This window comes from Sceloporus undulatus, chromosome 2 (assembly GCF_019175285.1).
Source record: "Sceloporus undulatus isolate JIND9_A2432 ecotype Alabama chromosome 2, SceUnd_v1.1, whole genome shotgun sequence".
Classification (NCBI taxonomy): domain Eukaryota; kingdom Metazoa; phylum Chordata; class Lepidosauria; order Squamata; family Phrynosomatidae; genus Sceloporus; species Sceloporus undulatus.
In genome coordinates this window covers 290,805,375-290,826,383 of record NC_056523.1, presented here as the reverse complement: position 1 = coordinate 290,826,383, position 21,009 = coordinate 290,805,375, and the positions used below count along the sequence as shown (strand labels likewise).

At 38.6% G+C, this 21,009-nt stretch overlaps 1 protein-coding gene across 2 annotated transcripts in view; it reads right to left on the bottom strand.

Moving 5' to 3' along the window:
- Positions 1 to 21,009, bottom strand: part of IQGAP2 (IQ motif containing GTPase activating protein 2) — a 192,794-nt gene that overhangs the window by 86,775 nt on the left and 85,010 nt on the right. The window lies entirely within an intron of this gene.

The window sequence follows — 21,009 nt, the reverse complement described above, 5'->3', positions numbered from 1 at the left end:
AGAAGAGAAGGGTGTGTATGCTCATAACACTATGATTAAGCATTATGTACAAAACATAAACAAAGGTTTAGCAATCCATCTAAAATACAGGCTACAGAAAAGCGGTAGTGGGAGGGAGAAAATACAGTCTTGGGAATTAATGAAGCTGCCTGGAGTCCCACACTTAGTAAAAAGGAAGGATATAAATAAAGTGATTGACTGGCTGATTGAAGCTTCCTGAGAATTATTAAGTCTTCAGAATTAATGAGTTCATTCTTGTGCTTCTTCATTCACAAAAGTCCTTGATGGGCTCCAATGTAAGGTTTATGCACCTACTATGGGTCTCCTTATTTTCAGTGCTGTAGGAGAGAATCTGAAATATACATTTGTGACCCTTTTCCATGTTTGTGGGCACACACAAGACATAGCAAAAACCATTAAAAATTGATACTGTTGTACTAATAAATGGAGGATAATTAGAAAATAAGCAAAATAAGCACCATATGAAAGGTTCTTTTGCTTATTTTCTAATTAAGCAAACAGATGAGAACATTTGTGTCAGCAAGTACTGTAAACCTTAGCTGTCCAATTCAAACTTTTAAAATTAAAGTCAGCACTTTGACTTCTTGTAAATGATCAAAAAGCAAGCGGAGTATAAACTGGTGAGATTATCCATGTAACAGTGCATGGAAAAGTTACTCCCCCCCTTTTTTTTTAATCAAGCCACTCAGTTGGGAGGGTCTAAGTACCATAAAGACACCAGATACCATCTGATCATGGAAGCTAAGCCTTGGTTAGTACTTAGATGGGGACTGCCAATGAATATCAAGTGCTGGAGGCTATATAATCAGAATTGGAAGACCCCCAAGAGGCATCCAGTCTAATCCCCTGCCGGGCAGAAACTCACAATCAAAGCACCCCTGGCAAATGGTCATCCAGCGTCTGTTTAAAAACCTCCAAAGAAGGAGATGCCACTACACTCAGAGGGAGTGTGTGTGTTCCAATGCTGAACAGATCTTACTCTCAGCACGTTTTTCATAATGTTTAGGTGAAATCTATTTTCCTGTTGTTTGAATCTATTTTTTAAACAATAGGCCAGTTTTTCAATAAACCTTTTTGTTTACCAAAGTATTTAATTGATTGATACTACTGTTCTCTTTACTGTTCAACCCCCCCATTGTTTTATTGTCTCTGGATTTGTTTTCAGTTTGTTTTTAATGTTAATGCTTTGTGTTAATGCTGCATGCCTTTTTGGAAAAAAAATAGGTGTGACATACATTTTAAATAATGTAAATGACATATGTTAAATTGGACTATGACTGGAGAACGAGGGTTGAATTCCTGCTTGGCCATAAAACCCACTGGATGACCCCAGGGAAGTCACACTCTCTCAGCCTCAGAAGATGGAAATGGCAAACCACCTCTGAAGAAACTTGCCACTCAAATCCCATGATAGGGTCACCTTATGGCCACTATAAGTCAGAAAAGACTTGAAGGCACACCACCACCACTATAAAAACAAAAGAGAGAGTAAAATAATAGGAAAATAATGGGCTATAGAAGAGACATTAGGTATATCAGGTCTGAAAAATAAATAAGTTTAATGGAGACTCAAGACTGCAAAGAAGAAGAAGAAAAGGGAAATTGGTTGGAAATATTACAGGAGAGGTGAGGAAAAGATATAAGAAAAACAGTGCATGCTGTGGGGTAAAGGAGAGGGGTTCTTACAGATTCTTAATGGTAGAAAGGGAGTGCTCTCTTTGCCAGTGTCTCAGAGAGAAAGAGGAGGAGTTGCTCGCACAAAAATCAGACACCATTTTACAAAAATTGTTCAGAAACAAGTATCATATACCAATATCTAACCAAGACAAAGATCACTTGGGCGATTTAAATTTTATTTTTTGTTTCCATTGTTTCTTAGCCCTTCTTCAGCCACAGATAATTTCTCGCCAGAAAAAGAAAAGTGTTATCATGCCAGTGTTTCACGAAATAAAATCCATTAGATAAAGGGGCACTTTTGGACTCATTATAAGTCATATGAAAATTGTTTTCACTGAGGTACATAGGATCTGGAATGCTTTCCAAGAAGCTACAAAGTAATAAATCTTCATGTTGGGAAACGTTCACCAGCTGAACCATAGAAGATATTACAAGGTATCAACATCCACAAATATAAAGTCTGTTATGCTAGCAAAAAGTTATTTCATTAAATGATTTTTTGCCAATTCAGCCCACCCTGTTTATGCTTACTAAACAGGTTTATTCCAGAGTGGGATTAAATTAATGTTATTAATATGGAAAGATGATTCACATGATATGCCAAAACAGGGGGATTAAATATGTCTTGACATCTGTGGAAATTAAAATTCTTCTAGGGAACATTTTTACTTTTTTTAAACACAGCTGTACAGAAAGTAGGTGGAGCAAAGGCTGATTCACATGTGATAGTAGCTGTTCCGATATGACTGCAGTCAGCTGTTGGAATTAAACCTACTATAAATATCAGTGACATATTCTTCATTTATGCCATTATTGCAACTTGGTAGTGTTTATCATGGAGTCTACCTTTATAGCCACAAACACTACAAAGCTGTACCTTATATTTATATTGAAAATTTTAAATCTTTTAATCTGACTTGCCACCTTCTGCAACAAGAGTTGCCACCTGACATATTAGAAAAGGTCTGAATGGCAACACAGATGGGTGGGTGGGTGGGTAAAGTGACTTGCAAACTAAGCACAACATTTTTACTTTGATGCCTGCACTCTACAGAGGTCTTTGCAGTAATTTTTTAAAAAGAGACAGGACAGAACTTCTCATCAGTGCTATCTTTAGGTGACAAGAGATATAAAATACACTAACATTTCATAGAATCATAGAATTGTAGAGTTGGAAGAGACCCCAAGGGCCATCCAGTCCAACCCCCTGTCATGCAAGAACTCTCAGTTAAAGCATCTGTGACAGATGGCCATCCAGCCTCTGTTTAAAGACCTCCAAGGAGGAAGATTCCACCACTCTTCGAGGGAGTGTGTTCCAATGTCAAACAGCCCTTGCTGTTAGGAAGTTCTCCTAATGTTGAGGTGGAATCTCTTTTTCTATAGCTTGCATCCATTGTTCTGGGTCCTGTTCTCTGGAGCAGCAGAAAATAAGCTTGCTCCCTCCTCAATATGACATCCCTTCAAATATTTAAACAGGGCTATCATATCACCACTTAACCTTCTCCTCTCCAGGCTAAACATATCCAGCTCCCTAAGCCGTTTCTCATAGGGCATGGTTTCCAGACCCTTCACCATTTCAGTCACCCTCCTTTGGACATATTCCAGTTTCTCAACGTCCGTTTTGAATTGTGGTGCCCAGAACTAGACACAGTATTCCAGGTGGGGCCTTCTAGTCCCAATGAAAACCCAACAGAGAGATGTGTCCAAATGGGACAGGGTGAAATTCTTCATCACATGCATGTATGTGCACACACCTGGACACACACACCTGGACACACAAAGTGAGCACTATTTTTTGCTTCCAGTAAGGCTAATTACTGGATCTCATTTTTTATTACATTAAAATTACTGATCTCTTTGCCACAAGGTTCTTTTTCAATAGTGGCAAAAAAGAATGATTAATAAACGCTCATTTAGGAGAATTCTTCAGGAGAAATCAGCAGCTTCAAGTCATGGTAAGAAAGCTTTTTTCTGACACAATTCCTTCAAAGTGTAATAAAGATGAATACTCCATTCACAGTCTTATTTGCAATGTCTTTGAAAGGTTCTTAAAATTCTTTACTGGTTTTGTGAAAAACTATAGAGAGAGGCAGCATTCAGGGCTGGAGCTAAATGTAGCCTTTATTGGCTTTTCATCATCTTAAAAGCAAACTTAGGCACGTTATAGACCGCCCAGAAGGGGCAGTCTAACGCCGCTGCCAGTTGCAGCATCCAGGAACCGCAGCAGCCAAACGGCGCGGTTCCCGGATGCTGCAAAGAAGGAGCGCGAAAATCACGCTCCTTCCTGCGCCCTGGAAGAGATGCTGCAAGTGTCGAAGCGCGCACTCGTGGCGTCATTTCCGGGGAGCGACGTATGGACGCAGCACATCTGCTACGTTAAGATGGCGGCGGCCGTGTGGAACGTCCGCCGCCATTTTGTACAGACTCAGTCCGTGCTAGGGTTAGGGGCGTCTGGAAGAGATGCCCCTTTCTAACCCTAGCACGGACTGAGTCCGCCCTAGGGTGCCTGTCTGTAACGGGCCTTAGGCTTCTGATCTGCAGGCATTTTCAGCTGGCAGTTCATTTTTTTAAAACAACTGAAACATACCTTTATTTCTTCCTGTTCTATATCAATTCAGAAAGGTAATCTTTCCAACAAATTATAGGTCTTCTCTACCATGCCAAAGAGAACATATGTATGCATCTATCTACAGAACTGTAACTAACTCAGTTTTTTTTTATTTGTTTGTTAAAGACTTTCAGATAATCCTTTTACAGAAGTAGGTTCAGATGACAACTGTTGCATTCTGTACATCAGGTGAACTCTTTCAAGCAGCTGCCTGTTGTACCTACACTGGAGTTTGGTACATACGTCTCAGTGTACCTTAAATATATTACAAAAATTAAATCCTTTTTCATGAAGTTGACAGCCCTAGTTTCAGCTTAGAAAAAACAACCATCTCAGCCTTACTTTTGGAGATCAACACCTACACATAGTTTAGAAAATTTATGAGCCAATGTTTGGCACAGGTTCACAGGGTAGTCTACAAGTCACCCCAGCAGAGCACAACATTCAGCAATAAAAATATAGAAGAACAGTAGTATCTGTTCAGTAAGATAGACTAAAGCAGAGCACAATTAAAATCAGCTGTTCAGCTTTCTGGAATGTCTGGGCACATTATGCCCTAATCTACTTTTAAAAATATTTCACAGCAGTTTTCAGGTGAGTTTCTCTAGAAAGGGAATTTCGGAGAAAAGGTATCACACAATTCTTTCTCTAGTCATTTCCTAACTAAACTTAGACAAATGTGAGATTTTATGAGATTTTATCTGATGGAAACCTCCTTAAGCCATATTAAGACCAGTGGTTCTCAACGTTTGGTCCTCCAGATATTTTGGACTTCAACTCCCAGAACTCCTGAGCATTGGCTGGTACTTTTGGCAACTGAAGTAAAAAACATTTGGAGGACCAAAGGTTGATAATGACTATTTTAGGCAATCTTTGTGGCAACCAGGTCTTAAACCGCCCAGGAATTTATGAAGACTAGCACTTTAAATTGTAACTAGAAGAGGATAGGTAGTAAATAACAGCTCAAGAACTAGTGAGGGATATTGTTTACAGTTGATTCTGTTTGTAAAATAGCAGCAGTGATCTGTGCAAACTTAAGCTTCAAGAAGTCTTCAGAGACTAGCTCATAAACAGCCCCCAGCTTTACTCATTCTTAGAACGTTTCAAGGCATGGATTCATAAACTGCAGTAAAACCAAAAATCTAATAACATAATTTGTTAGGATATGCAGTATTTTTAACACTGATTTTCTTTTCTTCTCAGCTCTAAAAGCATCATGATGTACCATTAGCTGTCATTATAAATTGGAAAAACTTTCCTATTTGTGTTGTTTATAAAAGTGTTATCGCTCAAAGCATTATTACACATCCACAAGTCTGTACTTGAATATGCTTTGGAACATGTTTGTCTATGGCTTTGGCAAATTAAATCCATGACAATATATAGTCTGTGGGCCTTTCCAGACAAGTATATTGAGCAACAGATACACAAGCTGTTTATCTTAAATGCTTAGCAATTATTCCCCCACCCCATAATTCTCCAAACGTATTTTCAGAAGACTAGTTTGAACACTCTGCCAAATGTGAGTAATTCTTAGGCAACATCAGCAACTCATGAAACGTACTTTTTTTGTGCTCATGCAAATTAAGGTCTACTATGTTTGTAGCCAAGATAAACTATCAGTTTCCTTGGTTCCCCTTGTCTTCACTCCTTGGTGTATGGAAAAGTACATTTTTGAGAGATAAAGATCTTAGAGGAAACTCAATCCCACTAAACTCATTTTCAAAGCTTCAAATTAACATCCCAAGCATGATTTGCAGTTCCATTGGTCATGAAGAGAAGATGAACATATGGTGATTTCCTTTGTTAGTTGGCACTATGAATGGAAGCACGATCCAAAAGTAGTTAGGCATGTCTAACTCTTTTTAAAATGCTAGTCAATGGTACTGAAGTATATCAGGTTGGATTGCTGTTATTATTCTTGCTGCTTTCTGGGACCACTGCTCAACATGACATACTTTGCCTTGCCTTGCTACAACACAAATTTTCTTCAGATAAGGAGCCTTCTATTATATTTTAGTCAACAACTATGCATTCCATGTTAAGCTATTGATTAGGGGTTAATTCAGATATCACAGGGAGAAAGCTGATATTATTGTCTCTTTACAAGTAGACAGCAACTGATCTCTTGTTTTCTTCTGGCTGTCTGGGTCCTAGCACTTTTTTTGCTGCCAGAAGGCAAGTTGGCATTAAGAGAGGATCCCTTGGGTTTTATTTTTCTCACAACTGGGTCAACTGGCCCCCAACAATCTAGGTACTCATTTTAGCAACCTCGGAAGGATGCAAGATATTTTGGTTTCCAGATGTTTCAGACTGCAACTCCCACAGCTTAACCATTTGACATGCTGGGAGATAGCTGTAGGCCAAAGAAAGGCCCCACACACCTATATAAGTCAACAGCAATAACTCAAGTGGTTTTCAAGGCTATCCATTTAAAATTAACACTACCAAGCAAAAATCTTAAGAACAAGAAGTAGGAGATCACTTACAAGCAACAGACATAACAAATGCAGCTGGCAACCACCAAAGAATATGTCACGATGCTCCAGAAATTATCTTCTCCTTGTGGACAATAAATATTTTTATCTAGATAATTAAATAAGAGGCATGACCCTGTGTCACACTCCATAAAACCTTATTTCACAAACTAAGCTCTACATCCACAAGGACTAAAAGCACTTTTTTTCCAAAAAGAAAAGCTAAGGTGCTTAAGAGTTTAACTAAAGCTTGCAAGCTAAATAGAAGTATCCTAGGATGTGGGTTAAGCAGTCCTCTGTGTGGACTTCATATCTCAAGCCCTATAAGAAATAGAATTCAGAGATACAGAGATGTTAGACTGGAATATCAGTGTGCAAAGGGATCTTGCAGCATCTTTGAGACTAACTATGCAAAAGAAGTTGTAGCATGAGTTTCTGTAGTTTGGTCTACTTCCTCAGATGCCTCTGTTCACTCCAGGCATTTGAGAAAACAGACCAAGGTCAGAGCAGATGGGCACAAAAGAGCAACCTGAGTCCGCTCCAGCCAGAAGCAGGTTGGTTTATCCCAGCTCTTTTTTCCTAGCTCCCTCAGTGCAGCTTCCAACCACTTTGGAGGTGTGCATCATCTAATCAACACTCCTGCAAAGCAGCCATAACCCACGTCAATTGGCCTGTCTGTTTCACTCCTAAGTTATGAAAGTTCACACTACAACCTCTTTCACACAGTTAGTCTCAAAGGTGCTGCAAGATCTCTTTGCATACCTATAGGAAATGTAATGAAAGGCTCTGTTTGAAAATGCCAGCCCCCAATCCCCGGATTCAAGCTCTCCAGCAGGGCAATATGCAAAGCAAGCATTAGATTTAGATCTATGATAGTGCTAGTGTCAAAATGAAACTCAGTCATGAGGCTGGAAATCTGAAATCACTGATATCAATCAAGACCCACAAGTATATTTTCAGTTTTGGAAGAAGTTTAGCAGTTAGCTGCATGAGAAACCAAGACATGCCAATTATTTCTGGAACTATCTGAAGCTTTAAAGTAATTTGTAGAGCTCAGGAACTGGGTAGCTAATATTAAATAACCAAGAGTTTTTACAAGGTATGTAAACTGCAATATGAACAATCAGTTGCTGCTTGGTTTTCTGGAGTTAAGTGGACTGGAGAAAAAAAATTAAATATATTAGAAAATGTTTACCCATTTCTACTTTCTTTTAGGAAACAGTGGTTGCAGAAGACAGAATTCCCTCTCATACCTCTCGAAAATGAAGATTTTCATGTTTTTCAAAGCCTTTTGCTGCCAGACTTTCCTCTGTCTTCTGCTGCTTTGACATTATATTAAAACATTAAAGATTCTTTCTCTTGTGCATAGTGAGTCCAGCTAGAGATCACATGCAGCCAATGGAATATCACAATGCTTTTTGACCATGTTTTGCCATCATTGCAAGGGAACAAAGCCTATTCAAAGTGAGGGTAAAGTGAGGGCAATGTTTCCTGAATAAGCAAACACTTTCTTTCATAGCATTTGCTGATGGCATTCATAATAATTATCCCATCTGCTTCCAGCATAACATAGACAAGGTACACTATGACCCAGTTCAGGCAAAATGCAATACCTGGTAGGTCAAATGCAGAAAAAATCCATTTAACAAATTTTTGGAAAGTAAATTTCAAACTAAATCTAGCTTATTTAACAGCTTCACATACAGAGAAGGAGTACTTTTCTTATCTTATCATGACTGTTGTTTAAGACAATGAAATATGATTTGTTATGTAGCCAAATTAAAAATTATTACTGTTTGTCAATAAGGAATGAATCAGGGCAAACAAACTGAAACTTAATTCAGACAAGACAGAGGTGCTTGTGGTCAATCATAAGGCAGATCAGAAATAGGGATTCAGCCTGTGTTAGATGGGGTTACATTCATGTCAAAACAGAGGTTTACAGCTTGGGCATACTCTTGGACTCAGGTATGAACTCAGAGGCCCATGTTTCTGTAGTGACCAGGAATGCTTTTGCACATTTAAAGCTTGTGCACCGACTGCACCCATTCCTTGAGACATTAGATTTGACCACAGTGGTACATGCCTTAATTACATCCCATTTGTCCTACTATAACAGGGTCTACTTGGGGCTGTCTTTAAAGAGTGCTTGGAAACTTCAGCTACTCCAAAGAGCTGCACTCAGACTGTTAAATAGGGCAGCTTACAGACACCATACTACATCCCTTTTGAAACAGTTTCAGTGGCTGCCAGTGTTGGTTATGACCCATAAGGTCCTATATGGCTTAAGTGCAGGCTATCTGGCAGACCATATCTCCCTGTATGAGCCGGCTGTATGAGCTGAGATCATCAGGAGAGACCCTTCTCTCAGTCCCACCACCAGCACAAGCACAATTGGTGAGGATGTGAGACAGGACCTTTTTGGTGGCTGCCCCTGAACTTTGGAACTCCCTTCCCAGTCAGGCCAGAATGGCCCCCTTTTTATTATCCTTCCACCAGCAGCAGGCTAGAACCTTTTTATTTAGACAAGCTTTCAGAACACAAAGTTTATAAAGAACAATTTAGAGGGTGCTGTATTGTTTTAACTGAACTGTTTTAGAGAACTTTTAATCTATTTTATTGCATTTTACACTTTTAAATTGAAGGTGGATTTTTAAAATACTATAAATAATTTAATTCTATTTTAATGTTCACTTTTTGTACGTTTTGAATTGTATTGCTCTTTTAAATTGTGAGCTGTTTTGATTTCCAATTCTGGGGGTAAAAGAAAGATACAAATAGTAGTTGTAAGAAGGAGGAGTATTTAATCAAACAGTTAATTATAGCAGCACATGAAGTAATCACATATGGGTAGAAGGATAAAGAAAAGTGGAACTGTAATAGATGGAAGCAATATATATACGATGTTTGATTTTATCATGGAAAAAGGAGGGTTTATTTTGGTCAATTGAAAGAAGAATTTTGGGTTAATAATTGGAAAATAATGACTGAGTTTGTTGAAGAGAAGATGGGGTATGAAATTTTTAAGGAAACAGTTAAACTGATTTTCCACATGGGAGGAAAAAGAAATTAAAAAGAAAACACAGTTCCAGTTTTTAAAATAAATAAATAAAGGAAATGTGTGTGTGTGTGTGTGTATGAGAAATTAGTTATAGATTAGTTACATCTGAGAACACTCTTGAGATAGGATGTGATTGTTGGCTTGTAAGGTAAAATGTTTTTATTAATAAACTCATATGTTTAAAAAATAGCAGCAGCAGCAGTAGTTGTCATAATCGATCATGATAATCATCATCCATATTTGCATATGACTAAGTTGCATTTGTCACTTGACACCTGTCTTACCTGATATTCAAATGCCAATTGAAAAACACTTGTTGCTGCAGGCTTCTACTGGCTGCTGTCAAATAGTTCTGTCTGCTCTCCTTTGTTCTTTGTTTTATTGCTATTATTTATTTATTTGCTCAGTGTTAGTCACCTTGGTGTTGTCTCATAGATTCCGAGAATAAATACATTAATAATAACAACAACATTAAGTCCCTTCAATGGTACTTCAGAGAGGTTTGATTGCAATAAAAGTTTCACCAATAAAAGATTTCAATTACCAGTTTTGGCTAATGTCTTATTCATAAATATTCAGTGGTGGTGGTGCAGATATGTATACCTGCAAAGCTATCCACATAATATTTTACGTTTGTAATGAAATGACATAAATCATTAAATCATCACCTCCAGACTTTATCTCTTGTTTAAATAGTTACAGTGGGACTCTAGTATCTTCATTAATAATTCCACATGGGGGATATAATGATACATAGCAAATCTAAAGAAAAACATTCACCCAAAGAACCAAGGAAAAAGCAAATATAAAAAGGCAAGGTTTCTGAAACAGGATGTTTAATCAATAAGGAAACATATGGAACATGGTGAGGAAATTGCTGCTTCTAGATTTCTGTGGAGGGCAATAAACTTAACCAAAACTATAAAAGAAGAAAATTGCAACTTTAGAGTTAAAAGGACACTCTTATTTGATAGGTAGATCAGAGGTGAGCCTAATTGATTTAGTGTCTATGCTCTCACTATAGATAGTTGGAAATTCTGATATAAAACATTTTATACAGACAATAACTCAAACAAGTATCTACTCCTGTCCTTTGAAGTGGTATATTAGAAGAAAATATTCTGGCATAAGTTTGCTTGGCCCATCTCAGTCACCCCTCACTCATGTAGTCTATTGAACAGCCAAAATCAGATATTCTTGTGCATATCTTCCAGGGACAGGAAGACTGTCAAGCTCAACAAAGTGGCATTTCACTCTGCCTCTTAAATACACAGGTACACAACCAGTCAAGCCTAAAATGTTGTTTTGACTTTCAGCAAATCATTTGAGTTGATCAAATATTTGTCTTACTTTCAAGGGTTAAAAATGACTACACTTTTTGTAATAATGTAATTCCTTGTTTCTTTTTTCTCCCACAGCCAAATCAACCAATCTCTTGTTGAAAGTACTGTATAGAGATAGGATATAGCAGAGAATATCAAAATGAGTTGTTTTCTCTTCCTTCTGGAGTAACTGCTTAGATCATTCAGTTTAGGTCTTTCTTGCTGAAAGACAGACAAATTTATTCTTGGATTACAGAATGAGAATTCAAGTGCCACTATATTTATGATGCACTTAAAGATAAAGCAATGAAAAAAGCGGGAGAAGTACAGTGGATGCCCTGTACTTGGCATCCACTGGAGTTGGGTTTCAGGACCTATTGTGGATAGCAGAATCTGTGGGTGCTCAAGTCCCCTTATAAGTAATGGCATAGTAAAATGGCATTCTTTATATAAAAAGGCAAAACAAGATTTGCTCTTTGGAAAAAAAATTGGGAAGGGTGAGTATTTTCAAACCATGGTTGGTTGAATCCATGGAGACAGAATCCGTGGACATGGAGGGCTGACTGAATGGGTTAAATGTAGCCCATTCCTCAAATATTATTATATTTTTGCCATTATATAGTATTCTATGAAGAAAAGTGACAGATGTGCACTTCTGCCTCTACCCAAATTCCAAAACTACCAACCTGAAGAAGAATCTATTGCATGTGTATAAAAAGTTCAACATACTTTGTTCACCATTATGGTGCCCTTTGTTTTGTCTACAGGTCGAGGTGGGCAACTATCTGAGGCTCTGAGTTGCACTGTCCTCCCACAATAAACCAGAGGAGTGCTCCCCTAATGTGCCCCATCTCCATTTTTCTTTCCTTTCAAAACTTCAAATTCAAATTTAGTTTCTGATTTTTAAAAAGCCCCTTTATACCCAAGAAAGCAGAAAAAGGGAAAGAACATGGCAAATTGCCCCCAGAAAGCTTCAATGGAATTTTATTGAATTTTTAAAAATGACCACAAATTTTATTGGGGTTCCAAAAACAGCCCCAGAGTGTCACATGCAGCCCATGGGCTGCACTCCAGCCACCCATTTTAAATCAGCCACATACCTGGATGTTTAAAAAAGTTTTTGTATGTTAAAAATAAAATAAAGCATTTTCTGATTATTTTTTTTTTAAAAAACGCTTCATTAATCTGCCCTGCTGCCTCATCATAGTGTGGCAGTTACACTGGGTATTTGTAGGTGAGGCTAATAAAGCTATGGCAAGCTATATCAAGGTTACTGTTATTGTTATATGCCATCAAGTCAAGCCCAATTTAGGGGCTTCACTTTAAGGCTGAAAGAATATGTCTTGCTCAAGGCCATCCACAGGGTTTCCATGGTAGAGCAGGGATTTGAATCTTGGTCTAATTCTAGTCTAACACTCAAATCACTGCACCACACTGGTTCTAACACCATGCCGACTCTCCAAGGTGGTAAGACTTTGAATATGGCCCTGGTGGAGTATTGCATGTCTACCATTCAAAGTCCAGTCTAAGTACACTGAGGCTTGCTTCCGGAAGAATGACCACCAACTCATGAACTGGCTACAACAACTATGAACACAATGGTATTGTGAAATAGGTGTCATCCCTCTTCAGGGAGAGATTCCTTGAATCCCATTTTGGGAGAAAGTTTTTTGTTATTATTATGTGCCTTCAAGACTTTTCCAACTTATGGCAACCTTAAGGCAAACCTATCATGGGGTTTTCTTGGTAAGATTTATTTAGAGGAGGTTTGCCATTGCCTTCCCCTGAGGATGAGAGAGTGTGACTTGCCCAGGGTCACCCAGTGGGTTTCATGACCAAGCTAGGAATCAAACCTGGTCTCCAGAGTTGTAGTCCAGCAGTCGAACTACTACATCACACTAGCTCTATAAATTCAATAAATAAATAAACAAATAAATAATTATTAATATCATGAAATTATGTATCTTTCAAGTACGCAAGGTTCATGTTACTGAATATATACTGCACAATTTCATTTCTCCATTTCATGTCACAAAATAAAACTGAACTGAAATACTGGACTTTTAAAAAAAATAATTTTAATTTTTATTTATTTATTTATAGAATCAATTGGCACCACTCATTTGGATCCATTTGGACATGATGTTAAATAAATGCTTTCTACTGCAACTTTTGGGTTCTTAAGATCTTAGTTTGATTATAATGTGGAGTTCTGCAAAAATACACAATTTGTTTTAAACTTCTAAAGATGTTTTATGTATTTTAAATTATTTTAAACTGTACAGAATCTGTTTTTAATGACATAAATTGTTTGACACTGTTTTTGTGTGTTTCTGCATAAGATTTCACAATAAAGAGCACCATACACAAACAGGCATCCCTCACTTTTTAAAGGATCACTTTTCAATTATCACTCTTGCTACGCTATTAAATTATTACCTGAACCAATTTATCTGACATGTGTCCATTCTTTCGACAAATATAAACACAAATATAAACATGAATACCAGTACAGTACTATATTGTAAGCACCCAACAGCACCACAAATTCTACAGTAGACAGACTAAACATAGAATCATAGAATAAGAGTTGGAAGAGACCACAAGAGCCATCCAGTCCAACCCCCTGCCATGCAGGAACTCTCAATCAAAGCATCCTTGACAGATGGCCATCCAGCTTCTGTTTAAAGGCTTCTAAGGAAAGACACTCCACTACACTCTGAGGGAGTTTGTTCAACTGTTGAACAGCTCCTAATGTTCCTCCTAATCTTGAGGTAGAATCTCTTTTTCTGGAGCTTGCATCCATTGCTCCGGGTCCTAGTCTCTGGAGCAACAGAAAAAAAGCTGGCTCCCTCCTCAATATGTCATCAAATATTTAAACAGGGCTATCATATCACCTCTTAGCCTTCTTTTCTCCAGGCTAAACACCTCCAGCTCCCTGAGTCTTTCCTCATAGGGCATGGTTTCCAGACCGTTCATCACTTTAGTTGCCCTCCTTTGGACATGCTCTAGTTTCTCAAAGTCCTCAATGATGGCACTTTGTACACTTTTGCAACCACAAGGTGCTTTTCTTTCAATTACATATTTTTGTTCAGTCTCTGTGTTGTATACTTTAGAAGTTACTGATTGTGTGTTTATGAGATATCTTGGAGATGGGACCCCAATTTAAACATGAAATTCATTTATGTTTCATGCATACCTTATACGCATAGCATGAGGTAATTTTATATGTAATATTTTAACTATGTTGTGCATGAAAGAAAGTTTGTGTGCACTGTACCATCAGAAAGCAAAGGTATCACTATCTCAGCCACTCATGCAGACACAAAATAGTACTACCAATATTTATTTATATTCATGGTTTTTTCCACTTTCACAGTGGGGGCTATGCCCCAGCTCCCATGAATGTGAAGGGCTGACTGAATTACTTGCTACATTCCTCTTCACTCTGAAAAATTTGGAATATTATTTCCAAAAGAAAGTGAGGCATTGGAAAAGCTATTTTTTTGGATTACAACTCCCCAAATCCCCAGCCAATATAACACCTTGCCATGCAGTATTTGGGGGGGGGGCATGTTATAGACTCATTCCCAGTAATCAAGAGAGGTTAAAAATAACTGGATTCCCTCCCCTCCAGATTTGATGATGAATGTCCAAGCTACAATTAATTCAAGATGTATGAGAAAAAAGCAAGCCACACCTATTCCCCAATGACCATTTCTGGGGGAGGGGGGCACAAGACAGTCTGAAAGAACTTTCACTTAAAGTCCCTTGTGATACAATCAATGTGTGTTTGAGGCTCCGATTTCTTAGTTGCAACTGCTTTTTGGTTTTCATCTACATTTCCATTCCAAGTCTTTGCTGCAGTTTGATACACAAGATATTGTATTTTTGTAGCAAGAGAGATGTTAAGAGTTTAAACATAATTTAAATCTGCCATACTCTTCTTTTCAGATACCAAACAAAGCCCTATCTGCCCAAATGCTAACCTTACACACAGACAGAAGTGTATAATAGGAGTTAGCAAGGACTATACTGCTGTCCTTCTGAGTAAAGCTTTACTTTTCTCTCTTTCTTGTTTACTTTGCAATAGTTCTCAAGACAATTTTTGCTTAAATCCACAGAGAAAACTGGGAGGGATATGGAGTAAGCGGAGTGAGAAAAATGACTCTGTCTTTATGACAAGATCAGCAGTACTATATGTCAGCTTAACTGACATAGCTCAGCACAATTAAGGCTGGCATCCTGTTTGTGACTTTTGCACATGTAGGTCCCATTTTGGATGGCTATTCACTTATGCTTGCTTTCCATCCAAAAGCCTAACAGTGCCTAGCAGCTGGCAAGCTCTGAAGGAACATATGCTGCTATCACTTATTAGTGGAGAAAGGAGTGGGAGGAAGGTGATTCAGACCATTCAGATCCATTAGAAAGTGTGTCTTCAATTCTTTACCCTATGACTAAACTGTCATCAGCTACTTCTCTGTGGTTCGAATAATCTCCCCATTTCTCCCGTCTCCATCAGTAAGTGACAGCAGTAGGGGCCCCTTCAAAACTGCTGGATGATGATGATGGGAGGATGCAGAATTGAGCATGTGGAGCAGGGGTAGGCAAACTTTTTGAGCCAGGGGCCGGGTTACTATCCCTCAGACAACTGGGGGACCGAAGCCAAAAAAATAAATAATTAAATAATTTTCTTTTAAAAAATTAAATAAATAAATAAACTGGGACAAATGTAGGACAGAATTTTCAAATGGAGGACACTTTTTTAAAAATTGGAGGGCACGCGAAAAAAAATCCTGTTTTTTTAAAAAATGTTAATATAAATGCATGTTTCTGAGGCTTCTATAGACAATTGCCCCCCTTGACCGCCTCCTCCTGATAGGCCAAAGGCCCCACACCCTTACGCGAGAGGCCAAAGGCTCTGGCAGCAATCGCGGCAGGACCGGGCTGGGGCCGGTCCCAAGGCCTTGCCGGGCCGCATCCGGCCCGCGGGCCGCAGGTTACCTACCCCTGATGTGGAGCATAGGAGCTCAACCATCATGTGATAAAGCTAAGATACCCAAATAATATTAAATTGTTCATATAAGTGGATTAAATCACATGTCAAACTATAAACACCTCAAAACCAGACTAATATGAAAGCGTTTACGTTTAAGTCCATACTGATCATGTAACCACAATTCCACTTGCCTGCCCATCTGGTAAGTGTGATGAGTCACAGCTCTTCTCCTCATCTGAAAAATGAAAGGGGGAGTTATCACCAGCACAGTGGCACTATATTTCCAAGGTTCCTCAAGAGTAAACTCAGTTCACTCTCTCCTTTTTAACAGGAAAGAAGTAACTATACTAAGGCCAGCCAACATGAGTTAATGCCTGTTTCATGATCCCGTAACAAAATCTACAATTGTGAAATGCACGTTTACACCATTTAGTATTCCAGCTGAAATTACTTCTCCTATGCAAAAACTGGCATGGTAGGGAAGATCAACAAGGCATTAGATCATAAAACAGGTTAACTGTCCAAATTCAAACTTCCCTTGATTCCAGACATTCTTTGTTTCCATGACTGGAAATTTAAAACACACACACACACACACACACACACACACACACACACACACACTAGAGCCATTGTACTGTCTATTCTCCTTTATGGGTCTGAAACACCTATCGCCAACACCTACGACTCCTCGAATGCTTTCATCAGCGCTGTTTACGCACAATTCTAAATATACACTGGACTGTGTGACAAATGTTGCTGTCCTTGAGCAAGCAGGGATCACCAGCATTGAGGCCATGCTATTGAGGATGCAAGTGCGCTGGGCAGGACACGTTTCTAGGATGAAGGACCATCGCCTCCTAAAAATAGTATTCTATGGTGAACTTGCCACGGGTCAGCGTAAGAGGGGCGCCCCAAAGAAGAGATACAAGGACTCCCTGAAACAACATCTCACGCTCAGCCAAATTGATCACCAACAATGGTCCACCTTGGCCTCGCACCAGGAGGCATGGAGACACACTATCCACGATGCTGCAGCCTTTTTTGAAAGCTCATGCCGAACGAGTCTCAAAGAGAAATGACAATGCAGAAAGAACCACAACCCGGGAACATCACCCAAGGAGACATTCTCCTGTGCTTTCTGCAACTGGACTTGTTTATCTCGGATTGGCCTTTTTAGTCATCAACGCACTTGTAGGAAGCACAGGATGAGTCCTTCCTGAATCTTCGTTTGCGAAAAGCCAGAGAGTCTAAGTTTTGTGCTCTCGGAAAAGAAGGACACAAGCAGTGGTTGTTTAACACTTAATTTTAAACTAGCCAGAAGTGAGAAACTCATGGTCCTCCAAAATGTTGATGGACTCCAAATTGTACCAGCAATCATTCCCAATGGATAAGGAGGTTTGTTGTACCTTAACATCTGGAGGGACAGTTTCCCACCCTCACTAACCTATCCAGACTTTCGCCAACCTTAACCAACATTGTCCTGAAGTGATGTCATAACTAAGGATGACCAATTTTCTCCTCTCCCCACTCCAGCGTTATCAAGGCCATTGAACATGTTCTCTCTAAATCTTTTCTCTGCCTTATCATTTATTGAGTAGTTACTAACATTCAGCTTCTGCAATATTAACATAAACAAGTCAACTTCTAAAACTAGTTCACTGAAGAGATACTGATACATTAATAATTTTCTCAATCTTTTGAGTTACTCCTCCTACATGCAGTCACATCTTTCTGTCATTTGGTAGAAACAAAAAGAAAGGCAAAAGCTATTCTTTCGCTTTTCAATTCCAGGACACAGCACAGCATGCTAAAGTGTTCTGGCTTACTGCCACATAGCATCTGGACTTCTTCCAAACAAAAACTCTCCCAAGCACACATGGTATCAGGTTAGAATTAATCTGTCCTAAAATGCAGGGGCCAGATTCCGTAGTCCAATTGAATTTCAGTGAAAGCAGTACTGGAAAAGAACAAAGCTGGCTTTAAGGCTCCTTTCCAGCTTGACAACTGTCTAGTCCACCTCAGACATAATTCAGAACAGTCAAAAGGGAACTTGCAATCTGGAGGGCTAACCACTATAAGGAAATATTCATACTAGTATATAGCAGACCATAACTGCTCATGCTGTAGAAATTTGCAGGTCTCAGGTATGAATCTGGGAAAATTTACACCTTCTTATACTTCCAGATTCACTGTGCTAATGACAACTATTGGAAGTGATTAGATTAACTACAGTGCTTATATACAACAGGATTAGTGACTGACTATTCCTTCTATAAAACAACAACTGGCTACCCTTTGTTAAAAACAGAACTGTTGAATCTGCTCATGGTAGAGAGAACTATTTTCATACCAAAATCTAAAATTATTGTATTATGAGATCAAACACAATGGCACAAAACGCAAGCTTTTGAGGTCTCCAGATTTCTTCTTTAACAAGCAAGATATTACAAAAAAACAGGAAGAACAGAAAATGAAAAAAAGGGTTGGTCTTAAATCTGTGTTATCTGCATGATATCTTGAGATGCAATGCAGGAGGAAGGGGTTTCCAAACTCTCAAATGAATCTTTTCCATAAGTGATGAGATGGTAACAGTTTGGAGTAGCCCTCAGAATGGAACTAGAAAAGGCAGAAAAGTATGTTCCTTAATTTCTGAAAATACAAAATCCCAGGCATATAAATTCATATGTCTTCAAGCCTGAATGAGGCTCACAGGCTCCTTATCTCTAGAAAACACACTAAATGGGCACTCTGTATGATGACAATGATGAACATGATTAAGTAAAGAATATCAATAGAAACCAATTTATTCACTGATTGGAGAAGATAATAAAAAATAATTAACTCTCCATTTCAGGTAGCATACATATCCTCTTCCTCTAATATAAAAACACATTGTACATAAAAATTCACGTTTAGATTAGCTTCAGCAAAGAAATCAAACATTTCCTCTCTGATATATTAAGGTATATGAAAATCAGATCATACTAGCAGCAGCAGGAGGTTATTATTTACACCCCTGTCTTCCTGTAGCTCAGAGAGACTTCCCGATGGTTCCCAGCTGGCCTTCCATCAAGGAAGTGTACAAGGTCAGATCTGCTTAGCTTCAGCAACAGAACTGTACCACATGTCTTCAGATCATTCCCTGGTCTGAAATCTAATTATCATTAATCCTATGATTAATGCAAGGGTGGGCGGAAACTGCTGTATTCTGTAACTCCCACGTACCCCAGCCAGTATGGGCAACAGACAGGGGTTACAGGGGTTACCACCTATAACATCTGGAGGGCATTCCTTGTTATACATCACTGGAAAGACCACCAATTAATACAAAACTACATTAATGCTGGCCCAAAATTAGTGGCATCACAGGACAAGGAAGAATCACACTGCAGTTCAGTCTTTCAAATAACAGGTTTCACAAGCCAAATGTCTTGTTTTGAATTAGAAAAATATATCACTTTTTTCACCTAACATAACTTAACAGGACTGCTGTTGTAGGCTGCTTGGAGAAAGGTCATGATAGAAATGAAGGGGGCAACAAGCTGCATAGTTACATGGCTGGTAACACTGTCTAGAACTGCAGGCCAAAAACTAAATGTAACTATATGGAAGAAAAGGGTACTTTAAAAGCTGCAACTCAACAAATAAATAAGTTAATAGGAGTGGAGTAGAACTGTAATCACTCACTGTCTTCTGCTCCCATTCACCTGCCACAATACTGTAATAAACAGGGATAGTCCTATGATCAAGGCAGTGAGGCGTCCACCTGAGGCAGCAAAAAATTTTTAAGTATCATGAAAGGGCAGTAGAATCTTATTTATTTTATTATTGTATGTTTACTGTCAGAGATGTAGAAAGGTGTTCACTGGGTTTCCTGACTTAATTGCCACAATAACTCCATGATGAGAAGCCCATTCCTGCAGAACATGTTTTCTATCAATATAACAGTGACAGGCACACACACAAATACTTCTTTTGCAGACCAGGGAGGTGTTTATAATTAACATGTTACATATGTGGACCATAACTAGCCACACGATGGGATCCTCTCGAGATGGCTCTTGTAACTGGGATTTTATTTCTACAATACTCCAAGGTACGCTAACTTCATACTTTTCCGAGACTAAAGTAAAGTGCTGGATGTGTTCGGAGTCCTGAACAAGGAAAATATTTTGGCATAGTAAAGAGATCAAACCTCTGTACAAGTAGTGGAAAGTTTTCTCCTATGAGTATGTATATGAGCCTCATGAACACATTGCAAAAACATTTCATGTCTTCCACTGAAGGCATTTACCATTGTTTACTATTCCAACACCAGCTGTTGTTACAACATTTACTTTGGTTCTTTAGTAGTATCAGTCAGCACTGCTAGTATTTACAAGATGTTAACAGCTCTGCCTCAGCTATTTGAAGTGGGGTCTTGTGGGGAAGAGTGGTTTTATGATTATTGAATGCAATGAGTATATTAAACATTAGTTCAACAATTCTTACTAACGTATCCATGCTCTCAAAATGAGCTGTATTTTGATTTGCTCCAAGCAAAAGCATACTAACTTTCTTGAGCCAGTTACAGGAACAAAGACAAATGCTTGGATTCTCAGAATGTTAAGACAGAGGCAATCACAAGAATTCATACTTCTAGAATTTGGTAAATTACGCACAGAATATTACAGCCCTAGAAAAAAAATCTGTATCAACTGAAAGCCCAGCCAGTCTATGCTTGCCTATAAGAAGCATAATATCTTTAGCACCTGAGACACTCTTTTAGCCACATTTCTACAGTGGAGCAATATCTATCTATCTATCTATCTATCTATCTATCTATCTATCTATCTATCTAT